Raw genomic sequence first — 19,354 nt, forward strand, 5'->3', positions numbered from 1 at the left:
TTTGGGTCTTCCATGCAAAGAAGTCAAGGCTTTCCAAAGAGGAAACACTTTATTTGCAAAATGTCATACATCATTATTCTGTGCTCTGTCTGAACATTGTGGGCATTGCTCTTTTGCAGGATGCTGCTGGAAACTTCCGTAAGATTGTACCATGATTATTTTCACCATAAGTATGTATTTTTAGGCAGCATAAATCAGACACTGGGAGCAGAGAAGGGAAAATTAAGTCATATGTGTATTCCTGGGGACAGTATGGATTTCCAAAGACAGCTGTGGAGCCTGTTGAAGGCAGTTGTGGAGCCTGTTGCTTGGAAGAGTGGTATGGTGGTGTGTTGTTCTTTGTTTATTTTTTACAGTACCTGGATTGGTTATGAAATGTCACACCGTGGTTCTCTTAGGAAAGCTTTGTTGTGGGTTGGAATTTTATATAAAAGTATTTATTTCTTTTCTTCCCTCTCTGCCCCCGCCTGAAAATCCAAATTATTACTGTCAGCCAGCAGGAGGGTAGACCTACTGCTCATGTAAATTGCTCTATTTCTGTTGTTTGCCCTTGTTCTCTCAAGTTTGCAAATGATACTGGTGTAACCAACATAAGGATCTGGCCTCTAGCATGTGTTTGTCCCATCTGCTGTCCAGCATGTTAATTTTCATGGAAGACACAAACTTGCACGGACGGTGATTTTAAGGAGGGGCCCTTTTGCTTTTCAAGAGCCAACTGTGAAGCCTCAGGGGCCCAGTTCTGAAAGGCAGTCAATGCCAAGATCAGGAGGCGTTGGGAACTTGGGTCCTGGCAATTTCTGGCTTCTGGTCCAATACAGACAAGACCATAGGGAAGGAAGCATGTGTTAGACATTTGTGTAAAAGTAGCAATGATGTTAAAGATTTTTGGGTAGAAACGTCCTTGGGGGGAAGGACCAGGCTTGCAAAAAGGACTCAGTTGAAATAAGCCTTGAAAAATCCTCAGAGGGGTTAGAAATGGTGGCCCAGGGAGTATATTTCCACTGCAGTTGTCAACCAAAATAAAAATAATGATTTATTTAAAAAAAAAAAGCAACAAGTGGGAGGTATCTGTTGCTTTCGCTGATCCCCTTTATCTTTCCTAGTTCGATAGGAACAGAAGTATGCCAGGTAATGGTTTAAGTGATTCTTTTTCCCACTACTGAATGCTGCAGATATTTACAATTATTAATAGCCAGGCTTCTTAACATGCCTGGAGGTCTTGAAAGTCCTGTGTTTTCAGTGCAAGACTGGAAAATCCTGAGATTTTCTAAATGCTCAGACATGATCTTAAAAAGAAAAAAGGAAAAAAGAAAAAAAAAGCCAAACCAAAAATCATAAAAGTATTTGGAAAGCGTCCTTTAGTTGGATTCTATTTCAACTATTGTTTACTCTTGTTAATGTTTGTTAGGATACATTTCTTGAATGTTACTGCTCTCATGCAAGTGGCTCATTGTACATTTAGATGGTAGTGTTAGTAACTCTTCAGTTTTTCTTGCATGTTTCATGAAAACTACTGAGTTTCTGAAACTCCTTGCTCCTTCGAATCAGGTAAGCATATGACAATGTGAGCTGTGCTTTCATTTTGTTATCTTTTCAATGTTTCTATGTCCAAGGTGGGCATTAAATCAGACTAAATAGCCTGAGGAGCTTTAAATTGTCAACCAAATCAAGAAGCTTAAAGAAGGAACTCAGGATCTATGATATTACAAAGTATTTTAATGACTATCACTGAACCTTCTGGTTTTAGCGCATATGGCACACCATTTTTTAACTTATTATGTTGGAAATACCACCCATAGGCTTCAGGTCACTTCCAAATACTCATGGAAACCGATCTTTTATTGTATCCACCTCACTGCATGATTGGAGCCCCAGGGATCTGCATCTAGGGCATCTGGAAGGAGTTGACCCCTTGGAGTGTGAAGAAGTGTTTGGAGCTCTCCACATGCTGAACCTCTTCAACCAGAGTGTAAAACTTCCACTTGACTTCAAAGGAGTTTGAAGTCCCACATCTGGGAGTGAAGGTCCAGTCATGTATGTGACTTGCACAAAAGCACCCTCGAAACCATGGGAACATGTGTTTTTTTGGGAGGGAACTGCACAGGTATTTAGAGAAAGCAGGAGAAGCGGTGAACGGTGCAGGACCAGACTGGGGACAAGAGACTTAGGAAGGGCATGTGGGAGATCTGTAAAGGACCACTGCAGGAGGCAGATTCCAAAAAAAGAGAGATTCTGATGCAGGCATTGGAATGGGAAAGCTCAGCGGATGCAAGGCAGCAGGGAGCTCACTGGAAAACTAACTAATCCCTTTTCTCCAAGCTAGAGGTAGCCAAGGATGGAGCTTACCTCTTCTAGTCTGCCAGTGGCTTTAGAAATTTTAAGGCAACCTAAATTAAACCTGGCCCCTGATGGGTCTTCTGCCTTCCTAAATCCAATTAGCCAATCATGACTTTTCACTTAACTGCAATGTCTTTAATTGGATCAAAATAACAACAGGAAGCATAGAAAATTACAGGAATTTACTTAGCATGCAGGGCGGAGCCTTGCAGCTGGGATCATCATTATCTCTAGCACAGGTTGAAGAGTTCATCAGAGGTGTAAAATCTCCATGAACAGTTCTCAATATCATGTATAGAGCTTTTTCATCTTTGTTTAAGCTACAGACATCCACATAGAAAGCTATAATAGGTGTGGTGGTACAGCTTGCTGTTCCTCTGCATGTGCACTCTAGCCAGCAAAATTTGACTGCATGCAATACCTCCTTTGCACTTGGTGGCGTGAAGGGGCTTTTGGACAAATGAAATGCCTTTGAATGGCCTCCAAATCTTTAAAGTTGGGCACAGGCTATGCAGAACTGAGGCCTTTGGGCAGCAGTTTTCTTTTGAACTGCCATTCAGAAGTGCTGGGGCTGTATTGAAACACAATAGCTCCAAAATGTGCATTCTTGTCATGTTACTGGACATGGGGTAGCACCACCAGATGAGCTTTAAAAGCCAAATCCCAGCGTAGCAAGGCAACAATGACAATGCATTAGCACCAGCACAGGACTTGGCGCTGACAGAGATGATCTAGCAATGCTACTAATAAGATACACACTTCTTCTAAAGAGTTGTGTCATTGGGATGCTCACTGGGATGTGGGAAAGAGGGGATATGGCTGGCACCTGCAACATTTTTTGAGCATGATTTGGAATGGGATTCTGGAGATCAAAACATACGTAAGAGATTCCAGGTTAGTGATTTCTTTTTTTCTGCTTTATTTTACTGGTTGGTGATGTGCAGCGTATGATGAATACAGAACCAAGCAAAACAGAATAAACAGGAGGAAAAAGGCAACTCATTTCCTGTTTTCTATACAACGTAAGGGACTTCCTTTCTATCAGAGCAAGTTTCATCATGCAAACCACACTCTATGCATGCTGTTGCCACTTCCTATCCAAAGGATGCTTTGCAGCCTCAGTGAATGTTGATCTGGATTTACATGACCCAACAGGGATCAGATTTTTGCCCACTGGGAGCTGTCAATGAATGCAAAGTGTGACGTAGTGCTTATCTAGCATGCACACGAGAGACCCTGCTGCAAATCAGGAATGACTTCACTCAATCCAGTGGAGCTGAACAACCATAAATGAGCAGAATGAAGCCCACACATTATCCTGGGCTAGCATGCTATCTTTAGCAGGCCCTAATGAATTCAGCTGCAGCGTGTAGTCATTAATCCCAGTGGAAAGAGCAGCTCACCATTACATGACCTGGGATTTCAAGAGTTTGCTATTAATGCACCAGGCTGCTGTCCTAATGCAGAGCCCTCCATGGCTTGAGGCCTGGGGAAAAATGTGCATTACCCTGGACCCAGCCAAAATCCCAGCAAAGCTCTTTCAGCACCTTCCAGCCTGGGTAAGAAGGGCTTGTAAGAAGTGAGGAAAGGCCAGGGTAATAGATGGCACACAGGGCCCTGAAATTGTTTATGATGCAAATATGTTTAAAAGCACCGCATTGCCTCCTCTGGGAAAAGGAGCTTAGAATTGAAGTTTAATGATAACAAATGATTGTTAATGAGTTGTCTAAACATAATAGATGGAAAGAATTAAAAGCCTAGAATAAACAGGGTTTCATTAAAGCACAATAAAGAAACAACACAAATTTCATATCTTGGAATAAATGGGCCCTTGTGGTCTTGCTGGGAGTGGAGGGTGCTGATGTGGGCGCATGGGCTGTGGATCTAAGTCCTCTCCTGTCCAGGTGCTCTCCCTGGGTGTGGGGCTCTGGCGGCTGTGTGGCACTTGCTGGTGGGATCAGCTTTGTGGTGGCTGCTTAGGGCTCCACTTCTCCACAGTTTACGCACATGCCTGACCTGCAGCACATGAGGAATTCACTGTTTCACCAGCACTCCTCAGGTGCTTGAAAGCAGGCGCTTGCTCGAGTGTCCTGCTTAAGCACCTCTTAGTGCTGTCAGCGCTTTGAAATGGAGAGGGAGACAGGTTTTGTTCAGAGGCGTTTACAGCCCTTCCTTACAGCAGCAAATATTGGTTTCAGGGTGCACAGGACCCCCTGGGGACTTTTGACTGTTCCTAAGTGAGTCTGCAAAAGTAACTGAGAAAGGCAAGTTCAAACCAGCTGTACAACTATCTACAGATAGGTTTTTAAGCCCTTCAGGTGCTGATCTTTTTTACTTTATATTTTAAGAGCCCACAGATAAAGTTGAAAATCAGTCCCCTAGAAAAGTGTGTTACTGAGAACGTGAAATTCCACAGAGATTTCACAAATGGTTCATCAGAATGTTAGATGCCAAGAGCACACACCATATTTCATCTCAGTGTGTGGCAGATGGCATATTGTGGATAGATTTTTAGACCAAGATTTTATTAAGGACATGTGAAGAGATGATCGATAATTCCTTGGTGGTTTGTTTCCTAGACTGTATTTGACATGGTGACATTATTTTTGTTATTTGTGTGGGGTGGGAAACTTTGAAATTTGAAACTTGTTTTCAGGCTTTAGAGCAGATTTCTACTTCAGGTTTCATTTGAAATTATCCCTTAGATGAGAGCAGTGTTCTGCAAGGCCCTTTTAGATTCTGGGAGTCTAACTCAGCATTTAGAATTTGTCATTAAGAGGAAATGTGGGGCAATAGGCAAAACCTGAAAATATGTTGCAAAAAGCATGTCAAGATTTTCTCAGAAAAACTGCTTAAAAAATAATTAAAAGGCTCCTTTTTTTTTTTTTTTTCCTCTAGGGATTCAAAAAATAAATTAAAAAACCTCAAGACTTTGTCCTCAATCCCCCCCATTTTCTGTTTGTTGGCTTGCAGATCTTGTTCGTGTTTCAGGAAGGACTGTATGTTCAGCAGAGTGTATGTGAGAGCAGGACGCTTTGCTGTGGTGATGTGTCTGTGTTTTGGAGTGTGTCCATGTCCAACTGTAATATACTTATCTTTATTGATGTGCTTTATGATGGGTGGATTGCAGATCTGACAGGTTCTTTCTATGCATTTGTGAAGCTGCACCAGGCTCGGCACTAGACGACCCCAGTCCTGACAGTAACCCTAGAACAGCCCCAACATTCAGCAGGGGCTGGCTCCTGCTCCCTTCATTCATACTAATTTGTACTTTACCCCATGACTGGTTTGCCTGAAGCTGCTGGGAATACTTGTGAAGTGTGCAACACAAATGCAGGACAAGAAGGCTTGAAAAACCCAGGCAAAAATTAGAGCTGTGCAGTGTTGGAACTCAGCAGTGTTTTCCACTGGGAAAATGACGTTCTTGTGACACAGGGTGTCTCTCTTTTTCTTGATTAAAAATCTGAACTTTTCTCTGTGAAAGATGCTATTTGGAAGTTTCTGTTGAAACTGAAAAATGATTAAGTTTTCAGTATGGATTTAAGATTTTTTTTTAAGAACAACCTAGAAAAAGTATCCCTCTTCTTCTCTCCAAATCAAGGAAATCAAAGTTACAAGTGAAATGAGATTTTTGACAGGAGCAAGAACGTTTCTTAACATTTTTATTAACTAGAATTACCACTAGTATTATTCTTGTTTCCCTTTTGTTAGTACTAATACAGGTATCTGCTTGTGCACTTAGGCTTAATGTAGAACAGTCTGCCTTTCTGAGGGCATTTGATCTTAGTTGGGTATGTGAGAATTTGGGGTCCTGCTGTACCTGTGACATTGTCAGTGCTAAATACAGCTGTGCAAAGGCACTGAAAAAGATGGGGTGAACCTTTAGCTGTGTTTGCGTTGAACACTATATGTGACCACATGGGGAAAAGGCACATCCATGTGGATATGGTGTTAGTCCTTCACAGAGAGGAGGTCTGGAAGGTGATAGTCCTGCTTCTTGGCAGCTGCTGAATGACTTTCACAATGAAGTTTCTTTCCAGCACAGCGAGAGAAGAAGGAAAGCTTCCAAATGCTTCTTATGCAGCTGAATGACATCAAAATGCAGGCTGAGGGTTCATATCTGAGCCTCTTGGAACAATGATATTCCCGAGGAAAACTTGATCCAGATGGATCCAGTTGCCCAAATAGGTCAGTTTTGATAAAACTTAGTTTAACTGAATGAAACATTCTGACTGGCTCTAGTGAGGAGTATCAAAATGACAGCCTGAGCTCTGGTTTGGGGAGTCTGATGCCTGGCATCATGGACAAGCAAAATCCACTCTGTGATTTCAGACACAGGAATGTATGAAGCACAGGATCTACCTGGATGTCTGTGTTTATTAAGCCTGCATCCACAGGAGAGTGTCTTACTGGCTGAGCAGTGTGTATCATGCCTCAAGGGTCTGCGTTTGCATGTGTTAATCAGTCTGGGTGGGTTTGTCTGGGTATACCTGTGACACGTGTGCTTAAGCAGTGTGGGTGCAAGCAGTGTTGTTGGTTTAGTAGCTGGCATGCAGATCTGGGAGAATCATAGTATCACAGAATGGTTGATGTGGGAAGGGGAACTTCTTGTCCAACCCCACTTCTCAAGCAGGGCCACCCAGAGTCAGTTGCCCAGGACCATACTCAGGCATCCCTCCTGGTCTTCCTGGCTGTAGTTGCAACCACAAAGAAAGTTACAAGGCTCAGTTAGGCAGCACTGGCCCTGTCAGTAAATAATTGTGCAGTTCAGGCTTTAGTTTGGGCTTTTTTTTTTTTTTTTTTTTCCCGCTGGATTTGACTCCATAGAGAATCGGCCAGACTGTGCTGAGCTGGTCCCATCTGCACCCAACCTGGAGAGCAGCTTTATCTTGCCTTGTAAAACTGCAGAGCTCTGTGACAAAAGAGTTAATCTCTGCCTTTGTTTCTCTTCCTCTCTCTCTTCTCTCTTGCAGTGGGACTGAAAGGCAAGATGAGAGCAGATCCATCAGTGTCAGCTGCTTTCAGCACATCAGCACTTTTGGGGGGTTTATTGGGGACTAGCCCATCAGCAGCGCTTCCAAACTGCAAACATGCTGCAGACAGGCCCCTCCTCCCATGCAGCAGCCAGGCTGCCTGGGGAAGGAGCGCCGGGACCCCAGTGCCACTGGCTAGGGACTGGGTGATAAATGACTGCATGAGGCATCTCCACGGCTAGTAAAGTCCAGAGGGTAGGCCAGAGCCAAGCTTCTGGAGAGGCAGCAATGAAACCATGTTAATTCCTGGGCTTGCATCCATGTGTGTCTGTGTGTCTGTACTGTCTGAAATAATACACTTGACACAAACACACATGCTTCACTTCCAGCACACACAGTAACACGGAAGAGGGGTGAAAGAGAAAATAACCTGATTGACAGGTTAATGAAGCAGTTCATAACAGCAAAGTATATTATAACCTTAGAAACAGCTTGTAAATACCCAGTTGCTTTACATGTATAAACATACTTCCCTGCCTAGCTCTGCGTATATACATTTGCCAATATATGAAATGAACGTGCCTGTTTATATGCGTATCTAAAAGGTGCAGGAATGAGAAATCAATGCTCTGCAGTGAAACCAAAGAATAAATGGGAGCTGGAAAAAATTAAGCTTCATTAGCCTAGCAGCCATATATATCTCCTGACTTTTATTTTACATCTAGGGCTAGGAGCCTTCCTTCCAAAGCAGTGGAGGGACTTAGGAACACACATCTCACCGTCTTGCACTCCCAAGCCCTCTTGCTACTCTTGAAAAAGCCACCTGTGGGCTGTTTTTTTTTCTTTATTTATTTGTTTTTTTGAATCCCAGGGTCTTGGGCTTCAGCCCAGCTCATAAAGCTGGGAAGTCACGTTAGCCTGAGGAGAGCAGAGTTTGAACCCATATCTAATCCAGGGTTTTGACTAATCCCTCACTGCTTTGGTATGTCACTGAAAAGCTTAGGTATATTATTTACTAGGCAGATATTTGGATGTCTTTGTTTCCTTCTGTATTGTACATATTCATGGGAATTTCCCGATGTACTCTGGACTGGGGCAATGACTTACACAACAATACTTTCTCTCTTTTGTGGGACCTATTGGCAAATATAAATAGTGACATACTGAGCTCTTGTGGATAGATGACAGCCCCAGGAGCTGAAAAATCAAGTTAAGCATGACTTTTAGCTTTAAAGGACCTTTAGCTTTTCATGACTCTGCTTTTACTTGTAAGCCTTAATTTTACAGTAAGATAATTCCCCTGGGTTCTTTTCCTAGCTTCTCTTAGAGAAAAGAAGAAGATTAAGAGATTTCTCATACAGACAAAGGAGTGTGTTATTTGCCAATTCCCAGTAAAAGCCAAGCAGTGTTTCCAAGTGTCATGACTGCGGATGAAAAAATTCAAAGATCCAAGTGTACTGAGAAGGATTGGAACCAGCAGGTTGATAGAACCCAACCTACACAATGGAAAGTTGACTTTATCACATTGAAGTTTGACTCAGACTTGAACTCGCACAAAAATTGTCAGCAAATTCCTGTCTAAGAGTATACAGTCAAGTCCCTGGCCTCAGTTCTTCTCAAAAGAGTTGTGCCAGTACTATCTTCCCTGATGTGAATCCCAAGCTGAAAGCACTTAAGGGGTGGGATATGTGCAGAGACTGTTGATGTGACATATACGGCACCAGGCAAGGAGCATAGGTACATGTATGTATCCTGGGCAGTGTGCAAGTGACCATACCTGCAAGTGTCTAGCCACACATGCTTGTGCTTTTCTACAACCATAAGGGAACCTTTTATTATAAGGCAACAAGCACTGTCTTGGTCTAGCTCTTGACCAGAGTTCTTGATGAGCTTGTGATCTGAGGAGCTTACAGGCAAAACAGTCAAGCCAAGTATTTCTGTATTAGTCTTAAAGCTATGAAACAGAGGTGACTTGTCCCTGATCACATGCAAAGCTGAAGGCAGAGCTGGGAATGGGGCTCAGATGTCCAGCATGGTAAGATCATTCTTTCCATTTCTGTCAAGACTGGTCAATTATGCTAAAGCAACACTGGCTGAACATTTGCATGGAAGCAAACAGATGTATACCTGAGCCTTTAGGAGCATCATAGCTCTGTAACCAGGAATCCTCTGGCAATTTGAGGCACTGTCTAAGGGAACTGTTCTGCCTAGTATCCTGTACTTCTCTAAGCTCCCCCTTTCTTGATCTCCTAGGATTAGGATCTGCAGTTGCTCTCCACAGATGTATCAACCCTTCTATGTAAGATGGAGGAGAACAAGTTAACTTAAGCCAGGACAGGAGATTAGGGGTGATAGAAGTTTCGTTTGTAGCCTGGAGAATTGGTGTCCTTGCATCATGGACTTGTCCTTAATTCTCCACCAGGGAAGACTGTCAGGTTTGAGCTGACTGATGCTGCTTGTGGAATTCTCTCCCTGCCCCAGAGACAAGAGTAGGGGGTGGGAGTTAGGGGGCAATTAATTTCATGTGGGAGGAATAGGTGAGGGATGGGAGCTTGCAAGGTCTCTCTGTCTTTGGTGGTAAGGAGGAGAAGGCTATGCACAGTGGTTCAGCTGTCTTCTACCAGCCAGCCAGATTCAGGAGGCCTTCCCAGTCAGAGCAGAAAGCTCAGCTTTGCTGCTGTCAGCACTGCTGAGAGCAGGATCTGGGGATGGGTGAATCCAAATATCCAGATCGCATGGATATTGGCTGGAAACGTTCCACCATATCCGGGTGGCTGCCTTTGCGTGATATTCATGCTTGTCAGAAAATTAATTATTCCATTCACCAGTCTCTCTGAGCAGGGAGGATTACCTCTCAATACCTGGAGCTCCTCCTGGGGGTGGTGTGTGTTTGTAAGCACGTCTGTCTGCATGCCTGCTTACTGAAAGGGGGTGTGTGTGGCGGACGTAGATATGTACAGACAGCAAGAGATGGTATATTACTGTAGGCACAGAGAAGGAGTGACATGAATGATGCAGAAATAAGAAAGATGCCTTGCTCTGTGTGTCTGTGACAGAGGGTGTCCTTGGGGATACTTTCTGCATACCAGAGAGAGGGGTATTTTCCTCCAGGTAAGGTTAGCTGTGTGCGGGAGCAGAGGGTGCAGGGCTTGGGTAAGTGGCCATGAATTCCTTGTCTTTGCCCTTATGTATGTAAGAAATGCACACATGGCCTAGGCTGTGTCCCCATGCTTTTTAGATCTGCCTTCAGAAAGATTGATGTGTTTGATGCAAGCCTTAATCTGCCCATGATTTCCTGTGTACTTGTGCTGAGAACAGCGAAAGAAGTTCATGTGTACACACTGATTATTGAAACACTGCATATGTGTTGAAAAATCTCGGGTCAGCTGACATTGCAATAGTACCTGTCATTTTGATTTTGATGCATTTGATTTTGACTATGGGCCTCCTAAACATAGCTCCAGGTCTTGTCTTCTTGCTTTTCCATTTGATCAGCCCCATGTACTTCAGGGGGTAACTTACACCTGCAAGTGAGCAGAATCAGGTCTGGTGATATTTAAAAGTAAAACCATTTCACTGGAGTCTGAAAGCTTTCCTGGGATGCTCTAACTCACAGGAGTTCTTATCCCATATGGGGCAGCATGGTCTGTACATGTTCTGGGGTTGGAGTTTTCCAACTGCAGCATCAAGGAGTGATCTTCCCTAGAAAGCAAAGCTACTTAATTGTGGCTTGACTCTGAGAGCACCCTGATTGGCTCTGCTAGGCAGCACAGCGCTGAGTTTCAGGCTTGGGGTATTCTTGGAAATTTGTATTATTAATTGAGAGCTTATTAATGGCAAACACAGGATGACATTTTACATGGTTTAGTTATGTTCTGAGCCACTGGTACAATGCAGCCTCAGCCACAAGGCAAGGAAGCTCCTGCCGTAACTGATAAGAGAAGGAATAATAGCTCAGTTCCCACTAACTGATCTTGCGGTGACAGGAACGGCCCTTGCAAATGTCTGATCAACTTCAATCTGGTGGTTGCTCATCCTGGGGTTAAGGAAATCTCAGAGGAAAACAGACTTACTCACTGAGGTAATAACCATTCTGGTTTATTAGCAGTGGGCTAGGAGAGGCACTCCTGTAAGCCACAGCCAAGCATCTGCAGCCTCTTTTGTCTGGGAGGAAACACAGGCTGTACAAAGCCCCTGAATATCTCCAGCAATCCTCCTAGTCCCCTCTTATCTGCTGCTACGTGTGCATCCATCCCATCCTGTCTGCCAGAACTCCCTGGGTCTTTCCCAGGCACATTGAGGGTATTTGACTTTAGTGTTGTCACAGGTGGCATTTGCTTGTGTTGCTGAGGCTCCTCAAGGAGGCACTCATTCTGCATAAGCTCTGCTTTGGTTCTCAGAAAGAGGGACAAAGTTTGGAGACTTCCTGCCAAAGCTTGGCCTTAGGTTGGGAAAGCCACCCTGTGTGACAGAAGTAAAGGAGATGATGGTGGGAAGCCACTCCCCATCTGGGTTTGTAGAAATAGCAGTGCATATCCCCCTTCACAAGACAAAGCTCACATGTGGGTGCCAAATAGACTGTTCCTTGTCTGAGACTTATGGAGCTAAGCATCTGCACAGACTGATGAGAACTTCCCTTGAGGACCTCCACAGATCTGTTAGATCTATAGATCTGTGGGACACAGGTAGTCTGTCACCCATAATACTCAGTCCTGCAGTCCCACTCTGCAGGTATTAGCTTCATCAATGGCTGAGGATGGGTACAAAGTCTTTACTGCAACTGCTGAGAGCTGTATAAGGGAACACAGACAGCAGAGCTCCTCTGCATTCCCTTGTCCAGCAGCAGAATTATTTCTACAAAGGCACTGCAGGCTCTGGGAGGAGATTATAGGCCAAGCACTTAAACTCTTCCTCCCTGGATTAGCAAGAGCCCCACAGCTGTGGATTGTCTGATGCCAGCAAATAAACCAGATGGATGACATGGATGGAGGTAGGCCAAGCTGGGATGGAAACCACAGTGTGCCCTCCTGTCTTAATGGGCTTCTGGAAGATGAAGTAGCACAAGCTGGAAAAAGCCTTCAGCTGCAAAGCTCTCTATATTGAGGTAATGGGAAATGGGATCTGCTGGTTTTTGTGAGGCTTCAGCTGTGGCTGTTGGAATCTCCTCTGATGCTGCAGGAAGAGCCCTGGGTACCTACAGGAATGTGGGATGTTTCCAGGCTCCACTGGAGAATAGAATCCAGACCTGCAGCTGTAGAGAGCAGTGGGCTTGGGAATTAAAATCCAGCGTTCATAATGAGAGGTATCATGGACTGCATGCATGCTAGAGGATATGACTGCTGTTGCCAGTTCTGGTTAGCAGGTTGCAGGAAGCTGAAGCCCACCCAGTCTGCAGAGGACAATGATGGGTCAGTGCTGCTGGGCAATGTACGCTGCTTTTGCAAGGCGCCAGACCTGGCTGTTCCTCCAGCACTTTATGGCTAAGATCTGTTACCTGGGTGATGGCAAGGCCTAGAATTTGGATCAGACTCTCACTGTGCTAGATGCTGTATATACAGGTCTCTTGAGCTTCATGTCCAAAAAGAGCTTTTTCTCATGATTAACAGGACATCATTTTATGGATGGGCTGTGAGAAAACTACAAGTGCCTCACTTCACCACTTGTCCAGGATCCCCAGAATCTGTCTTCCTTCAAAACCCAAGGTAAGGTAACCTATCCTTGTCTCTGCATCTCCCCACTGACCATTTAGGCACCCAAGCTTAGTGCTCCCAAATAACAAGCGATTAAAATGACTCACAGATCTCTTGAGTTTGGAGGGTACAGAAAATTCCATAGGACTTTGTACAAATAAAAGACTCACCTGCAATGACACAGGGAGTCCATATCAGTGCTGAGAACTTAATTTGGCTCTGCCCTAGTCTTATGCCTTAGCCCCATGACTGGCTTTTCCCAAGAGACTAGTTGGGTTGTTTCAAAAGGTAGGGGCAGTGTGTCCAACACTAGAGCATGCCTGCAGTGTGCTTTGGGGTACTTTGAGTTGGGGTATTCCAGCTTTACTAGGAGATGAGTCTCTTGCCACCATGCAACACGAGTTGCCAGAGTCTGTCTCAAAATAAAGGCCTGAACCTCAGTTCAGTGTCTCTTCAAGCCAGGCCAAGCTGCCTGCAAGTCTGTTTTGGAAGGGATTACTGAACACTCCCCTCAGCGTGCTGGAAAATCACCACTGCTGGTAACAGGTACTGTCCAGACACTTCACATAGTGTTTATGGGGTTCAGTGTGGAGGGGTGGATTCAGGATGCGCTTGCCAGGCTCTTTATTGCTGTGGGGGAGCATGCCCTTTCTAGGTGTGATCCTCACCACTGCCATTTGTCCTTCTTTCTCTATTCTGCCATCCCCGAAGCAGCCTGGATTGGTTATAGCCCACATGTTACAGTGGCCAACCTGCAAAGAGAGAGCCAGAAAAAGTTAATGTGGAGTTCTGGTCTACTCCCAGGATGCATTTGGGCTGCAGCCCATAATGATATGTATAATTGCAAAGGCCTGCCAAAAAAAGCAGGCTGGATTTAATTGAGTCAACACACTGCTATTAATAATAAAATGGCAGAGACTTTGCTATTAATCACTTGTGCTGGCTTTATCACAGGCAGTCTCGGCTATCTGGCTACCAAACAAGACCTTAAAAAAAAATGGTGCAGTGGAAAACTTACTAGTGGGAATACACCTGCTAACAACATAAACCTTGTAAACAAAATGTTCCTTGCAGAATAATTCACTTTCTGAAGGGGCAGCCTGTCTGGGAGGCAAATAGGATTATATCAGATGCCTGTGTCCTGCAGCAAAGTCCTCCTTTATAGGAATAGATCACTGGAGGATGCACTTAGCAACTGGTGCATCTTTGGAAAAGGTTATGCTTGATAAAGGACTTTGTATGAGGTGGGAATTCAGGGAGAAATGAATCCTCCAAAGAGAAACGTGATTGCTGCAGGAATATGGCACAGCCCAGAGAGGAATGCATCTGTTCCTAGTAAATGGAAAATGTACTGTTTATTGAGGTACTGAACAAAAAGGGAAATGCAAAACAAATACCCTGCATGACACTTAAATTGCAGCTCTCCTTGAGGAGGACTGCAAAAAACTGGTATATCTGGATGGATGGCTGGATGTGGAGCTCTGTACCCCAAAGTGCATGCTGCTAGTACTGCCAGCAACACCACAGAAGGAGTAGGGTTTGGTCTTCTGAGGGGCCACTGCGGCCCAGGAGTGCTCTCTTTCCTTTAATATGACTTGGCCATGCCGTGAGGAAGGGGTTGAATGGGGCTCCAGCCCTTTCACGCATGCACTGTGTTTGCTTACCTGAGCTGCCCATGTTCCCTGTGGCCTTCTTGATGTGCTGCACCCTAGTGACAGGGGTTGGTACTGTTTTCTTATGGTAGTGCAGTGGAAGCATGCTGCATTTTTAAACACTCCCCCAGCCAAGGCTGTTACCTTAGCAAGCACGGTAATGGCAGTTTTCACTTTTGCATCTGAGTAGAGCTGCTTGCTATGACTACGTCTGGGAAGTGACCATGTAGAAAAAAGGTCTGAAACCCAGGTGAAAGGGAATAGGCTTGCAAAATGTGCCTCTGAGCAGGAAATGTGATGTGTCTATAGGCAAAGCCAAACGATATAGAGCAGGTAGAGAAACAAACAAAACAGATACATTAGGTGTCTTTTAGCGTAAGAGGTTGTGAGGCTTAAAAAGAATTACTGGCAGATGGCTGGACAGGGAGAATCTGCTGCCTTCCACATCTGAGAATACCAAAGGAATGGGTTTTTTATTCTCTTGAAAGTTTTCCTGCACAAAGGGATAAATTTTGTGTGCACCAATGCAAAAAATCTGTGTGCGTCTTGCACAAATAGTCAAACTAAGTAAATGATTCAATAGGCTAAAAGACCTTTCTCTCTGCTATGAATTAACAAGGTCCATAAATGAGTGCAAATGTTACCCCTCAGAAAGAAAGAAAAAAAGAGATAAAGCAAGAACAAAAAACAAAACAAAAAAAAAACCTGGAAAAAAAAATTATCCACTTCCTGCTGTTTTCCTTTCCTCCCCATAAAGTGAGTGTCTTATCCTCAGAGAAATTCACTTCATTGTTAGAAATAGCTGAAATTGGCTTGCAACTAGTAAAGATGCCAAGAATTTGCACCTTGCTCTGTGACCTAAAGCAAAAATGACATGAACATTGACAAATTTGACAAGGAAATTTGTGCAAAAAACAACTTCTATTTGGCTAGCCAAGCAGCAAATATGTCGGATGATATGCTTTATTAAGCAATCCATTTTTCAGCAATAGCTGCACCATCTGCAAAGGTTAGTGTGCATCAGGCTTTCCACAGAATTTCATCTGCGTCTGCAGCTAGGTGCAACACACGACCACATTTTTCATGTACATACAATTTTGGATGCAAATAGAATACTTGATGAAAGAGGTGACCTTCCGGACTGACTTCCCCCATGCAGTAAAGTCACAGGCACAGAAGCAGCTGAGAGAAACATATCTCTGCCTGGAGGGAGGAGGGGGGAGTGGGAGAGAAGAAGGAGGGGGAAAGGGAGAAATAAAAAGAGGAGAAAACTTCAGGAAAAAGTGTTTCCCAAAGAAATGGTTTGGCACATCGCATAGCAGAGGCTCCACACCTGTACCGGTCAAAGGGGAACAGAAACAGTTGTGTTGGGTTAGTTGCAGTTTTCTTCTGGATGGTATCCATCTCTCCATCTTCTAGTTTTTCTCTTGTTAACTTGTGTAGTTCCTGCTACTATACTACCTAAATATCCTTGTCTTTCATTGCTTCCTCTATTATGGTTTTCATTCCAGACCTGTCATCTCTTGGGGATGAGCCATTTGCCTTTTTGCTACTACTGCCCCTGCTTGGGGCTGCTGGATCTCCTTCTAAACATCCTTGTCTGCGTGGAATGTATTTTCTAAACCTAAGGAGGGAAATCATTGTTTCCAAATATTAGTTGGACAAATCCATTTTCTGTCCTTTTTGTTCTTTTTTTTTTTTTCCTTAAAGGCATGATGGTCCTGCCTCTGTATTTTCCTGTATTGTTTTCTAGTAGATGAATATGGTCCTTTTGTGTCCTGCCTGCCTACATTAGGTGGAATCAGCTTTTCTCTAGTCCCCAGTCTTCTTCCCCAAGTATATGCTGTACACATGGCTCCCTACGCCTCATTGGTGGTTGCTGGTTATAAATTCATGTTCTCAATCCCTACTCTGCTTAGCTGAAGCTGGATGCCATCCCAGTGCCTTGCAACTGTCCCTGGTCCAGTGGAAAGTTTAATCTGCCAGTTTATGGCATGTCATCCTATGGGGAGAGTTCAGTTCAGTGCAGCTCCACACTGCACAGAGAGAAGCTCATTAGCAGGACATGGTAGTGTCTGATGACACTGTGGTCCAAGAAGGCCTCATTAGGCACAAAATGTTTTCTGCAGCTCTGAGGTTTCCTAGTAACTTAAGGAATTCAGACATAGTTACAGTGGGGGCACAGATGAAATGGGGAGCAGAGGTGCGCTCTCCAAGGGCCATCTCCCCTGTGTGTCTTTTGGAGGAGCAGTTATCAGATGAACCCTTTGACTCCTTTTACATAGCCTTGGATGCTAGTTGCGAAGCTGCAGCTAGACCGGCTGGGCCTGGCATGCACACTCTTCCCTGGCTGGCTGCTAAGTGGTGTTAAGTGATGAATGTTAAACTTAACAAGTGGACTTACAGATTTACGTAAGGATTTTACTGCCTGCCAGGTATAAATGATGGAACAGCTTTGATCTTTAGGGGGATCAGCACTGGAAGTGATTTAAACTAAAGTTAATAAAACTGCTTAAAACTGTACTCTGTAGTCCCACAGGCTGAAGGAGCCCTGGTGGTCACTTGACTGCTCTAAGTAAAAATTGTTCACATTTATGAGGGAGATCAAATCCCATTGGTGTTAACTGTGTTTCCAGCTGAATAATAAATGGTATCTTCCAAGAGTTCTGCAAGTCCTTCCCTGTGTGTGCTGCAGGTCCCACAACCTGCTGGAGCTACCAAGCTGTTGTCCACAGATGCAAAAAGTGGTGGTCTCTTGGTTATTTCCATGATTTCCATGGACTTTTCTCATTCTTTTATCACTTCGTAATCTCTGAACCAGGTCTGATCCCTTTGCTCTTTCGTAGCATGTCACATACTAGTGCTGTGATTTTTTATTTTGCCATGAAATAGGACTTCTAGTGTGTTTTAACTTTGGAATTTGCTGGCCAGCAGAGACAAGTAAATGCCATAAAGATCAAAATTTCATTGGTTTTATGGTAGACTTTGCCACCAGTGACCTTTAGAAAGCGGATGTTGCATTGCAGTTTTTATGAATGGTCCTGTAATATCTTCTTTCATTGCAAGGCATATTGAGAAAGTTCTCCACTAAAGTTTAATTTTTAATGGTGCGTCTATTTTTGTCTCCTAGGAATCTCAGCTGCCCCCTATGGTATTTCCATTGTGCATTTCCATAGTGTCCCAAGATGAAACAGTGTGAGCTGCAGTGGGCAAGGTGCTCAGACGCTGGTGCAAACAGCACTTGTGTAACCTGTGCTGATTCAGGTGAAGAAGTGGCTGCTCAGTAACTATGAGAGAAGTTGATGGGATTTACTGGCATCCCTGTATCAGCCCAGCTCATTAGGTTTACAAGTGAGACCAAATTCCATCAGTTAATTGTGTTCACAGCTATGAAGCAAACAGGCTTCATGCCAGGGGGTCATACTGTCAACCGGAGTCACTGGGTTCTCCCTCCAGACACACACAAATGGAAGTCATCTTGCTATTGCTATAGGGTTTTCTAATTCTCCTGCCATTTCCTAGAAACTATTTAACAACTACTAGAATGCCTTCTGTCTGCTTGGTAACAAAGCAAGTAGCCTTTCATGGGCCTCTCTAGAAATCAATGATTGGCAGCCACTGAAATTGAATTAGCAGTAACTCAGCACTGGTAGAAAAAATACTTTTTTTGTTTTTTATTTCAGCCCAGTGCACTGTTAGTGATGAAACTCTGCAGCGGAATGCTTTGATGAGGCTGTGATCTTGGAAGGATACAGAAAGAGATGGGCTGTTTCAGGCAGATCACAAGGAAATCCTGGTTTATAAAGGTACAGTCAAGTCTGGGGTAGGATTTGCTCTGCAGAGGAGCCAGCTGGAAACTGACAGTGACTGGGAGGAAGTTGCATGAAAATCTTGTTTCTTGTACCTTGTTGTGTAATTACCTCTTGCAGAGTTTGGGCGTTTTTCTGAATTACAGTCACTGTTGGAGACAGGTTATGGGCTTAGACAGACCACTGGCTGGACAGCCTGGTATTTCCTGCATTCTTACTTCCATGGATCCTTTAATAGCTCAGTTGCCTGCCTTTGTCCTGCTATTGTGTCTCACTGCAAGGATGGTCTGTGATTGTCATGGGATTTCTGCTAGACAGCTAGACAGCTTCTAGTAGTATTTTCAGAGCCCCCTGATATGCTCCTCACACTCCTGTAGCATTTTCTAAATCCCCTGGGGGCTGAGGGTCATCTCTCACTTTACATGGAATAAATTGATAATGACACAATGAAATCAGTCATGATGAAATGGCTCCATTTTTATTACAATGAGAGGGGATTTTGGATCCATGTTGCTGTTGTGGTGTCTCAGGAGCTGCCCTTACACCGCAGTGGTGTTTTGGCAAAGATTTCCAGGGGTGTTTTGAAGTCTCCTATCCCATCCCGTAAACTTGACACTGGATTCAGCAGACTGTGTTCAGAGGTTTGCGGTGTGTTTCCAGAAAAGTTCTCCACACTGCATCTTGCAGCAGCCTGTCCGTTTGCTGTGGCTGGATTCTTGTAGGGCCACAACTGTTGTGTTAGAGAGTGAGGAAAGTGATACACATACTAGATGATCAACTGTGGCTGGAATTTGTTCCTCACCCATTGGTCAGTGTGGGTGAAGAAGTAGTTTGGGAATCATCACATGATTTATGGTTATTTGCTTGTGGCTCCTAATGGCTATTTTTCCTCT

The 19,354-nt window shown here is 44.1% G+C and overlaps 2 long non-coding RNA genes across 3 annotated transcripts in view; both read left to right on the forward strand.

Annotated features, from left to right (window-relative positions):
• The first annotated feature begins 292 nt into the window (after positions 1-292).
• LOC134157584 (uncharacterized) overlaps positions 293-19,354 on the forward strand; it is a 28,100-nt gene continuing 9,038 nt past the window's right edge. Inside the window, exons 1-4 of the long non-coding RNA XR_009962378.1 lie at positions 293-1,548; positions 9,265-12,414; positions 12,917-13,012; positions 18,336-18,458. This is a non-coding gene — a long non-coding RNA (uncharacterized LOC134157584). The remainder of the gene's footprint in view (positions 1,549-9,264; positions 12,415-12,916; positions 13,013-18,335; positions 18,459-19,354) is intronic.
• On the forward strand, positions 2,031-7,899 carry LOC134157592 (uncharacterized). Of its 2 annotated transcripts, XR_009962384.1 has the most exons (4): positions 2,031-3,231; positions 6,378-6,525; positions 6,670-6,807; positions 7,311-7,899. It is a non-coding gene; the product is annotated as an uncharacterized LOC134157592 (long non-coding RNA). The 2 variants fall into 2 exon arrangements; XR_009962383.1 differs by having other exon boundaries at positions 6,670-7,899.

The sequence above is a fragment of the Pezoporus occidentalis genome, unplaced genomic scaffold, assembly GCF_034315485.1.
Source record: "Pezoporus occidentalis ecotype Australia unplaced genomic scaffold, CSIRO_AGI_Poc_V1 ctg98, whole genome shotgun sequence".
NCBI classification, from domain to species: domain Eukaryota; kingdom Metazoa; phylum Chordata; class Aves; order Psittaciformes; family Psittacidae; genus Pezoporus; species Pezoporus occidentalis.